Raw genomic sequence first — 11,371 nt, forward strand, 5'->3', positions numbered from 1 at the left:
ATCTGTTAGATTGGGCCGAGGACCCCCATGGCCGTATACTCATGGGCCAGTTCAGACAACTGCCACATACATGGAAGATTCCACAAGACTTGGTGATCAAGACAAGGACTCCTCCCCGCCGGTGTATTCGCCTAGGACTCTTGTTATCCTAGGCCTCTGGTGCATTATATAAATCGAGGTCAGGCTAGTCGATAGATCATATACAACAATCATACCATAGGCTAGCTTCTAGGGTTTTAGCCTCTACGATCTCGTGGTAGATCAACTCTTGTAAAACTCGTATCATCAATATCAATCAAGCAGGACATAGGGTATTAACTCCATCAAGAGGGCCCGAACCTGGGTAAACATCGTGTCCCCTGCCTCCTGTTACCATCGATCCTAGACACACAGTTCGGGACCCCCTACCCAAGATCCGCCGGTTTTGACACCGACAATGGTGCTTTCATTGAGAGTTCGGCTGTTGTAAGTGCATCTAGTGCCCCTTAGTGATTTTGGTGTATTGAAGACTTATAGCTTAAAGGACTAATGCGTTTGTGAGTGTACACAGGTCTATAAGTCTATGAGGAGTTTGATATTTACAGAGAAAGTCGCCCCCTAAAAATGAAGTTCTTCGACTGAAGACTTTGGATCTCTGAAGACTTTCTGAAGACTTTGAAAGTGAAGAAATTGGCGTGACCATGAAGACTTGGTATTCATTCGAGGAACATGAACCGTGAAGACTTTTGTTTTCATAGTTTCATTTTCTCTTTCTTGAGTCAAAGGAAACACCGTACTGTTAAAGGGGGTCGAGGAAATACTAAGGAAAAATTTCTATGTGATGCTCAATTCAAAATCCTACACCTACCAATCCCTTCGAGTGAAGCCATTGGAAATCTCATACAGTTCAGTCAATTTCTTCAGTGACAGAGACGAAGTTCTTCTGGTCTCTGAGGAATTTGTTCTGACCGAGGATTTAGGAATTCGCCAGTGCGGATTTCCTACATAGTGAGGAACATGATAGCCCTGAGGATTTTGCTACTCAAAATTCCGACCATTGCTGTGCTATGCGCCAGCTGTCCCAAAATATCTATCCACCTAACGGTCATATCATTGAAGGGCATTTATGTCTTATCATGTCGGGCTGCTCCCTAGGCTATAAATAGCCGCCCCCTACAACCACTAGTTGGTTGGCTGCTCCAAGAAAACTGACACTTCTCATTTGAGAGCAACCCATCCTCCGAGGACTTTGAGCGAAAATCATCAAGTGAGGAAAAACCCAAACACCTACAAACCCCAAGTGATTGAGCATCACTGAAAAGATTGATCCTGTGTGGATCCGACTCTTGTTACCTTTGAAGACTGTGCTTCTTCCAGACGGTTAGGCATCATGGTCTAGAGCATCCAAGAGGAATTGTGGATCGCCAAGTGACCAAGTTTGTGAAGGTTTGGAAGTCACTTGAAGACTAACCACAAGTGATTGGATGAGGTCTCTGTGACCTTAGTTGAAGGAGAATACGGTGAGGACTGGGTGTCCTGAGCTGCATGTTCAGGACTGGGTGTCTGGGACTGTGTGTCCTCGAGTTCAAATACTCAGCCGCTCCAACCAGACGTACAACTGAGACAACGGTTGGAACTGGTCTACCAAATTATTGTCTTCACCAAGCTTACTGGTTCCATTTCCTCAACTCTTTCATTTCCTCATAATTGAGTTGTGTACTTGTTCATATCTGTGTTTGAAGACTTTGACTGAAGACTTTCTCAATTTCCTTAGTTCAATTTCTTCAGTCTGTTTGTCTTCATCCTGTGTTATCCTATGCTTACGCTTCCTGTACTCTGTGTCTGTCTTCATTTCATCATGATGACTATGCTTGTATTCTGTTATGTTTACTTTTGAGTACATATTCCACTGCTAGTAGTTCTTCGCTAAGGAATTTCCTCACCGGCAAATTCCTTAGTGAAGAATTTCATAAAAATCGCCTATTCCAATTGGTATCAGAGCAAGGTACTCCCTTGTTCCGTGTGATTTTGGTTTAACTTCCTGGAGTTTTAGTTATGTCGACCGCAGGTATGACAAAAGTGACATGCCCCATCTCTGACGGTCATGAGTATCCCAAGTGGAAGGCCATGATGAAGAAACGCCTCATGGTGATGAACAACGAGCTGTGGACCGTCACTGAGATTGGTCTGACCGACCTGTGCAAGATGGCGGAAGCTGATGACATTCGCAAGTACACTCTTCTCAACCTCACGGCGAAGGATGTCATCTTCTCCAGTCTCTCACAAAATCAGTTCAAGAATATCATGCATCTCGATCATGCGAAGCTCGTCTGGGACCGTCTCTCTGAGGTCTATGAAGGTCATCAAACCTGTCATGATCCTTGGTTTGAGGACTTCAAGGAATCTCTCAAAGTGATGACATTCGAACCAGAATCATCATCTTCTGCATCATGCCTTATGGCAAAAGATGCTGAAGTAACTGAATGCTACCTATCCGAGTCTAGTGATGATGAATCTGGTGATGAATTTGGACCCAGCTATGTCAAACTTGCTTCCCTTGCCACTAAACAACAAAGAGCTTTGGAAAAAGTTTACTACATGCTAAATAAGAGCGATGATATGTTGGGTGAAGAAATGGATCAGTCAAAAGCTTTGGCTGAAAGTCTTCAGAGACTTCATACTAAGTATGACACCTTTCAAGATCAACATAACACTCTTTGATCTGATCATGAGAAGCTTTCTTATGAATTTCTTCAAGGAAAGCAAGATCTTGAGAAGCTAAGAGTGAGTTATGAAGATCTTCAGAAGGAGCCCGATTCATTACTTGCTCAACAAATCAGCGCTTCTCAGGAAGAACTTGTTCCTCCATGTTTGAAATGCATTGAACGTGAATCTGCTAATTCTTCACCTGAATGTTCAAATGATGCTAATGTTTCAAATTCTTCACATGCCTCTACTATCAATAATTCCTCATCTGAGGACATTGCTAGTATCACTGATGATGCAGGGTTGAAGGAATTGTACATGACAGGCATGTACAAAAGCCTCAAAGGGCATCAGGCTCTTTGTGATGTGCTTAAAAAGCAGATCCTCAACAGGAACCCTAGGAAAGAGGGTATTGCCTTTGAGAGGAAACTCAATGCTGATGGTACATATTGGAAGCCTGAGCAGTACCCCAAAACTACATGGGTTGCTGCAAAGGGGCCTCCAGTTGATCCATCTAACTTATCTGGATTTGCATGTGAATCTCCTCGTTCTGATGATGAGTCATTTGACTCCAGCTATAAACTGTTCAAAAATCAGAATGAAGAAGTATTTGCTAGATATGTTGGCACTAACTGAAGGAACGACTCCCCTATGAAGAAAATCTGGGTTCCCAAAAGATGCCTTGAAAATCTTCAGGTGAATGTCATTATGATGCCACCTGTGAATAATAGGAACCCGAGATCAAATTCTTCATATGGACCAAATTCTTCATATGGATCATATTCCTCAAAAGGATCAAAGTCCTCATATGAACATCATCGTGCTAACCCGTCTGTTTCGCAGTGAAGATCTAAGAATTATGGATATGTGCATTATTCTTCAAATCATTATGTCCATAAGTCCTCGAAAAATTTCTCTGCATACTCTTATGCTTACTCTAACCCCTCTTATGAAACGAAATGGACTGGCTTCTATGCCATCCTTCTCGTATGGAGCTCGCAGAATGATGAACTCTTTGCCACCCCTTCAGATGTGGGTGGTGAAGAAAAAAAAACTAATCTCTTCTGCAAGGTCAGGTCTCCAGACGTACATAATCGTCTGAAGAATTTGCTGGAGACCTAAGTATGCCTGTTAGGACGTAGGCTAATCATGAAGACATGAACTTTCATTTCTCACGTCCTCACACTGCTTTATCTGTTCTGTTGCTTGATGAAATTGATCTGATGAATTGATGTCATATTCTTCACTGATGAAGTATATGAGTTTGTAAGTTGCACTAATTCATCTGCAGGATGATCAACCCAAAGCCACTGAGTGGGTCCTCGATAGTGGATGTACAAATCACATGACTGGTGACAAGAATCTGTTGATGGATGCTCCATTATCTCCATCGCGTCTGAAGCATATCATCTTTGCTGACAAAGGAAAAAGTCAGGTATTGGGTCTAGGTAAGGTTGCGATCACAAAGGATTGCCACATGGACAAAGTCATGCTTGTTGAGTCCTTAGGATACAACCTTATGTCTGTCTCAATGCTTTGTGATCTTGATATGGTTGTAGTCTTTGGCAAGTGCCGTTGTGTTGTGGTTATGGAAGCTGACAATTCCAAAGTCTTCGAAGGCTTTAGGAGAGGAGACCTGTATATTGTTGATTTCTCTACAGGATCACAACCAGCCGTGTGCTTACTTGCAAAAGCTTCAGAAGGCTGGCTCTGGCATCGACGACTTGGTCATGCAGGCATGAGGAATTTGCAGACGCTTGCGAAGAAGAAGCATGTCATTGGCATTGAGAATGTCAAATTCCTCAAGGATCACTTATGCGGAGCCTATGAAGCTGGAAAGATGACCAAGGCCAAGCATCTAGTGAAGACTATCATGACCACCACTCGCCCATTTGAATTGCTTCACATGGATCTCTTCGGTCCTAATCATTATTCTGCTATTTCAAATGAAGCATCTCAATATGGCTTTGTTATTGTTCATGACTACTCTCGTTATACATGGGTACACCTTGTTACTTACAAAACATGAAGTGCAGGAGGTCTTCAAACGATTTTCCTCGAGGGCTTCAACCAACTTTGGTGTGAAGATCAAGCACATCAAAAGTGACAATGGCACTAAGTTCAAGAATTCTGGTCTCGATGACTATCTTGATGAACTTGGTATTACTCATGAGTTATCTGCTCCTTACACTCCTCAGCAGAACGGCGTCGTGGAGCGCAAGAACAGGACTCTTGCTGAGATGGCTCGCACTATGCTTGATGAATACAAAATGCCTCGTCGGTTCTGGACTGAGGCAATTGATACTGCATGCCACATCATCAACAGAGTATATCTTCACAAATTCTTCAAAAAGACTCCCTATGAACTCCTCACTGATAAGAAACCCAATGTAAGTTATTTCAAAGTCTTCGGTGCTAAATGTTGGATAAGAGATCCTCATCACAACTCAAAATTTGCACCGAAAGCACATGAAGGTTTTATGCTTGGTTATGGAAAGGACTCGCACACCTACAGAGTCTTCAACAATGTTCTTCACAAGGTTGTTGAAACTGTAGATGTGCGGTTCGATGAATCTAATGGCTCACGAAGAGAGCACCTACCTACTGTGATAGATGAACCAACACCTGAGGAAACTATAAAGTTCAAGGCTACTGAGGATGTCATTCCCACTGAAGAATCTGCTGAAGAATTCATTCCAGAACATGAAGAACGTCGAGCTAATGCACCTGAAGAAAATGCTGAAGAAAATGGTGCTGAAGAAAACGCTGACCAAATTCTTCAACGTCAACCAGCTCATCCTCGTATTGCAAAAGAAGTGCAAGTTGAAAAGATCATCAATGACATCAAAGTGCCAGGTCCTCTCACATGCTCGAAAGCTTCACATTTATCTAACTTTTGTGGGCACTATGCTTTTGTCTCTATTACAGAGCCCACTAAGGTAGATGAAGGATTTCTGGAGTCTGAGTCGATTCAGGCCATGCAAGAAGAATTACATCAGTTCGTGCTCAACAATGTCTGGGAACTGGTCAAACGTCCAGATCCTCGCAAGCACAATATCATCGGCACAAAGTGGATCTACCGCAACAAGCAAGATGAAAATGGCCTTGTGGTGAGGAATAAGGCACGGCTTGTAGCTCAAGGCTACACACAGGTTTTGAAGATCCAAAGAATCCTGACAAAGTCTTCAGACTCAACAAGGCCCTCTATGGCCTCAAGCAGGCCCCACGGGCGTGGTATGATACTTTGAAGGAATTCCTCATGACGAAAGGCTTCAAACCCGGTTCACTCGACCCTACTCTTTTCACTAAATCTTATGATGGTGAATTATTTGTGTGCCAAATATATGTTGATGATATTGTCTTTGGCTGGACTGACCAAAGTTATAGTGATGAATTTGCCTATATGCTGAGTGAACAATATCAAATTTCTATGACGGGAGAGCTGAAATTCTTCTTAGGACTTCAAATTCGTCAACAACGCAATGGCATATTCATATCCAAGGAAAAATACCTCAAGGATGTACTGAGGAAATTCGACATGCAAGATTGCAAAGGCGTCAAAATTCCTATGCCCACAAATGGCCATCTGTGCACTGATGAAAATGATATTGACTTCGATCATAAGGTATACCTGTAACACCCTCGATGCGACTATATCTCCCACGTGTCGAGGCACGACTTAGAGGCATAATCGCATTGAAGGCATATGTCGCAAGCTAGGCAATCTTCACAACATCCCATGTAATATATATGTAATAAAAGGGGAGATAACATAGTTGACCAAACAAGTTGTAGATTGAGTTTGCGGAAATCTTCACAAAGCTCGGGTTGATAAGGCTTGAGAATCAGACTGTTGCAATAAGCCTTTCTGCTCAATGCGTCAGCAATCACATTGGCCTTGCCTGGAGTATACTCGATACTCGGATTATACTCTTGAATCATTTCAACCCATTGAGTTTGCCTGAGGTTGAGATTAGGCTGAGTGAAGATGTACTTGAGACTCTTGTGATCAGTAAAGATGTCCACTTTTCTTCCCAATAAGAGATGTCTCCAAGTCAAAAGAGCATGCACAACTGCCGCCAACTCGAGATCATGAGTGGGGTAGTTCTTCTCATTGGGCTTCATTTGGCGAGAGGTATAAGCAACAACTTTCTTCTCTTGCACCAATACTGCGGCAAGACCTTGGAGAGAGGCATCACAAAAGACCTCGTACGGCTTGAATTCATCAGGCGGAGTCAGAACTGGAGCAGTGATCAATTTCTCTTTCAAAGTGTTGAAAGCAATGTCACACTCCGGAGACCGAACGTACTTGACGTGCTTCTGGAGAAGATTTGAGAGAGGCTTCGCAATCTTAGAAAAGTTTTCAACGAATCTTCGACAATAGCTTGCGAGACCGAGGAAGCTACGGAGTTGCTTCATGTTCTGAGGAGGTTCCCTATTCACAATTGCAGACACCTTCTCAGGATTCACGGTAATGCCCTTGGCAGAGATGATATGACCAAGATAAAGAACCTCATCGAGCCAAAATTCGCACTTGGAGAACTTGGCGTAGAACTGAAGTTCCCTCAGCTTATCGAGTACCAAATGCAAGTGCTTGGCATGATCTTCCTTGTTCTTTGAGAAAACCAGAATGTCGTCGACATAGACCAAAACAAAGTCATTGGTGTAGGCGTTGAAGATGAAGTTCATCATGCGAGAGAACGTCAGAGGAGCATTGACGAGGCCAAAAGACATGACAGTGTAATCATATGAACCATAGCTTGTCCTGAAAGCCGTCTTGGGAATATCTTGCTCACGGATTCGAATCTGATGATAACCCATACGGAGATCAAGCTTGGAGAATACTTGGGCACCTTTGAGTTGTTCGAACAGCTCATTGATGTTGGGAAGTGGGTATTTGTTCTTGATGGTCTTCTCGTTCAACGGACGGTAATCAACACAAAGTCGGTCCGTTCCATCCTTCTTCTTCACAAAAAGAACACCACAACCCCACGTAGAAGAACTAGGCTGGATGAGACCCATTCTCTCTTGAATATCGAGTTGCTTCTTCAGCTCCTTCAGCTCTTCAGGTCCGAGCTTGTAAGGACGCTTGCACACAGGTTCCGTGCCAGGCTCAAGATCAATAACGAATTCAACTGGCCGGTGCTGAGGCATTCCTGGAAGCTCTTCTGGAAAGACGTCTTGATATTCGCAAACGACTGGAATTTGCGAGATAGCATCCAGTTCACCCTTCTCATTGAGAGAAAACAAACGGATGGTATCATCACGAGCGGCAAACACAATTACATCCTCAGACGAATGAGTCAATTGAATCTGCCTGGCTGCACAATCAAGCTGAGCCTTGTGCTTAGAAAGCCAATCCATTTCGAGAATAAGATCAATATCCGAGTCACCCAGAACATTTGGAGAGGACAAGAACTTATAGTCACCCAAAGTGATTGTAACATCCGGAATGCATACTCGAGATGTCATTTGACGGGCTGGAGAGACAATAGCCAACGGTTTCGGCAACACTTGAGTAACAAAATCATGCTTAGATGCAAAAGGTCTCGAGATGAAACAATGCGATGCACCAGTGTCAAAAAGAACTCTTGCGGAAATATCGTTAACAGGAAGGTTACCCATTATGACATCTGATGAATCCTTTGCCTGAGCTGCATTCATCAAGTTGACCTTGGCGGACTTGGGGTTATGCTTGACCACAGCTGTACTTGCCGATCTCACAGGAGGAGGAGGAGGAAGACGCCTCTGGTTGAAACACTTGTTGGCATAGTGACCCTTCTGTTGGCACTTGTTGCACATGACCTCTGAAAGCGGACGATGATATGGAGCACTCGATCTTGGAGCTTGAGACGAAGTCTTGTTCTGAAAGCCAGGGTTGGGTGGGTGGGAAGATCCACTGCCACCTTTGCTCTTCTGCTGATACGGCTGACGGAACGGAGGAGGAGGAAGCCAATACTTCTGCTGCTTGGCCACTTGAGTAGAGGAAGAAGGAGTAACATCTCTGACTCGCTTCTTGGAAGCATCACATCTCAGTTGAGCGGCCTCTTGCTTCAATGCCATGTTGTAGAACTCATTGTACCTCAAGGGCTCAAAGAGAACAAGAGCGAGCTGAATTTCTTCTCTGAAACCACCCCTGAGCTGGTATATCATGCTCTTCTCATCAGGGACGTCCTGCTTGGCAAAGCGGGCGAGCTTCTGGAACAACTTGTTGTAGTCATAGACAGACAAAGAGCCTTGCTTCAGGTTGCGGAATTGCTCACGCTTGCTTTCAACCATGCTCTGAGGAATATGATGAGCTCTGAAATCTTGACGGAATTCATCCCAAGTGATAACACGTCCACCTCTGGAATCCTTGTACTGCTGGAACCATTCTGCAGCTTGATCTTTGAGTTGGAAGGAAGCGAACTTGACAATGTCCTCAGGCCTGACGTTACTGCACTCGAAATGCTTGCACAGATCCACAAGCCAATCGTCAGCATCGGTTGCCTCAACACAATTGCTGAAAGTCTTTGGCCCGTTAGCAAGGAACTGGTTGAGTGTAGCAAAGTGATTCTGATTGTTGCCTTGGTTCCCTTGGTTGCCTTGATTGCGCTCTTGAAGAATTTGCATGATCAACTGTGTGTTTGCATTGGTTGTGGCCATCACAGCTTGCCATGCCTCCGGAGGAGGTGGAGGTGGTGGCGGATCAGGATTCGGAGTCATGCGCGTTGGAGGAGCCATCCTGAAGAGGTTGACATCCATTAGCACATTGATAGACAAATATTGAAGCTGAATCCAATGGAATGAAAATTGCAACATATAGTCTTCACATCCGAACAAAAATGAACGAATGCATTCCTCTTGAAATGGTCACATATCCATAAATTGAGAAGCCACTTAGAATTTAGGTAGAGAAATAAATCAACAAGGTACGGATCAAGAACGAATAATCGGTAAGAAATCCCAATCTCAAACCAATATCCGTGGAAGAAGAACTAGAGCTACTTGAATTCCCACAGATGAAACTCTCGAACCTTTCCGGTTGTGCAATCAGGTGTTGGGGATACTAGGGAAGCATAATATCTCACCCAACTCTAGCAAATCCTACATCCAGCTGTATCCATCCTTCAACACATAACCGAGAAAAACTTTGGAAACCATCTACCTCAACCTTTGAAAAGCATCCGTTATACAAGTTATGGTGATACTCCTGAACTCCCGCCCCAGTACTGTGTGGCGTCGAGGATATCTCACCAACGAACTGCATAAAAGAGATTTTCGATGTTGGCGTACTAAACTCAGGTATTCCAGAACTACAACCATAAAATTATGACGACAACACCTCAGAGCTCAACTCCCAGGGACACTTCCACAAAACCCCTGACAGGAGGCACCAAGACAATGTTCTCAACCTAAAACCATCGGAAGGATTCCAAGTTACCCGCGTGATCCTAAATTTTTTTAGTGAAATTTGAGAAAAGAAGAGTCAAAACTCTACGTCAGGATGCCTTACCAGAGCGATGAGGAGACTGGGAAGTAAAAAGAATTTCTAAACTCTCCGATATATAATTCCTAAATGACTCAAAACATTTTTCTAGACACAACTCGGCCGCTAATAACGATGAAGCAATGGGGCTCCTAAGGTCGGGGAAGGCTCTGATTACCAACTTGTAACACCCTCGATGCGACTATATCTCCCACGTGTCGAGGCACGACTTAGAGGCATAATCGCATTGAAGGCATATGTCGCAAGTTAGGCAATCTTCACAACATCCCATGTAATATATATGTAATAAAAGGGGAGATAACATAGTTGGCTTACACTCGCCACGTCAATCAAGTACATAAATAACATTACATCATCCAAACACTCATGGCCCGACTACGGCGCCAAAATAAAAGATAACCCAACAAGCAACACGGTCCCGATCACCCCCAACTGGGCACCACTACTGATCATCAGGAAAGGAAACATAGTATCGTTGAGAATCCTCGTCGAACTCCCACTTGAGCTCGAGCGCGTCACCTGGAGCGGAATCATCAGGCCCTGCATCTGGTGTAATAGTAATCTGTGAGCCACAGGGACTCAGCAATCTCGCACCCTCGTGATCAAGACTATTTAAGCTTATAGGTATGGCAAGGTAAAAAATATGTGGAGCTGCAGCAAGCGACTAGCATATGTGGTGGCTATCCTGTTCGCAAAAGAGAGCGAGAAGTGGAGGCAAAGCACAAGCGAGAAACTAGAGAACAACCTGCGCAAACATTACTCCAACACCGTGTCCACTTCCCGGACTCCGCCGAGAAGAAGCCATCACGGTAACACACTCAGTTGATTCATTTTAATTAAGTTAGGGTTCAAGTTATCTACAACCGAACATTAACAAATTCCCATCTGCCCATAACTGCGGGCACGGCTTTCGAAAGTTCAAATCCCTGCAGGGGAGTCCCAACTTAGCCCATGACAAGCTCTCATGGTCAACGGACGAATAGACCTCCTCCCGAGACGTTCCGATCAGACTCGGTATCTCGGTTCTTCAAGACACTTTGACAGGTTAAAACAAGACCAGCAACACCGCCCGAATGTGCCAACAAATCCCGATAGGAGCTGCACATATCTCGTTCTCAGGGCACAACTGGATAAGCATTCCGTACAACTAAAATCAGCTCTCGAGTTTCCCCGAGGTGGCGCTGCAAGGGGCTCTAG

This window comes from Triticum aestivum, chromosome 6A, assembly GCF_018294505.1.
Source record: "Triticum aestivum cultivar Chinese Spring chromosome 6A, IWGSC CS RefSeq v2.1, whole genome shotgun sequence".
NCBI lineage: Eukaryota > Viridiplantae > Streptophyta > Magnoliopsida > Poales > Poaceae > Triticum > Triticum aestivum.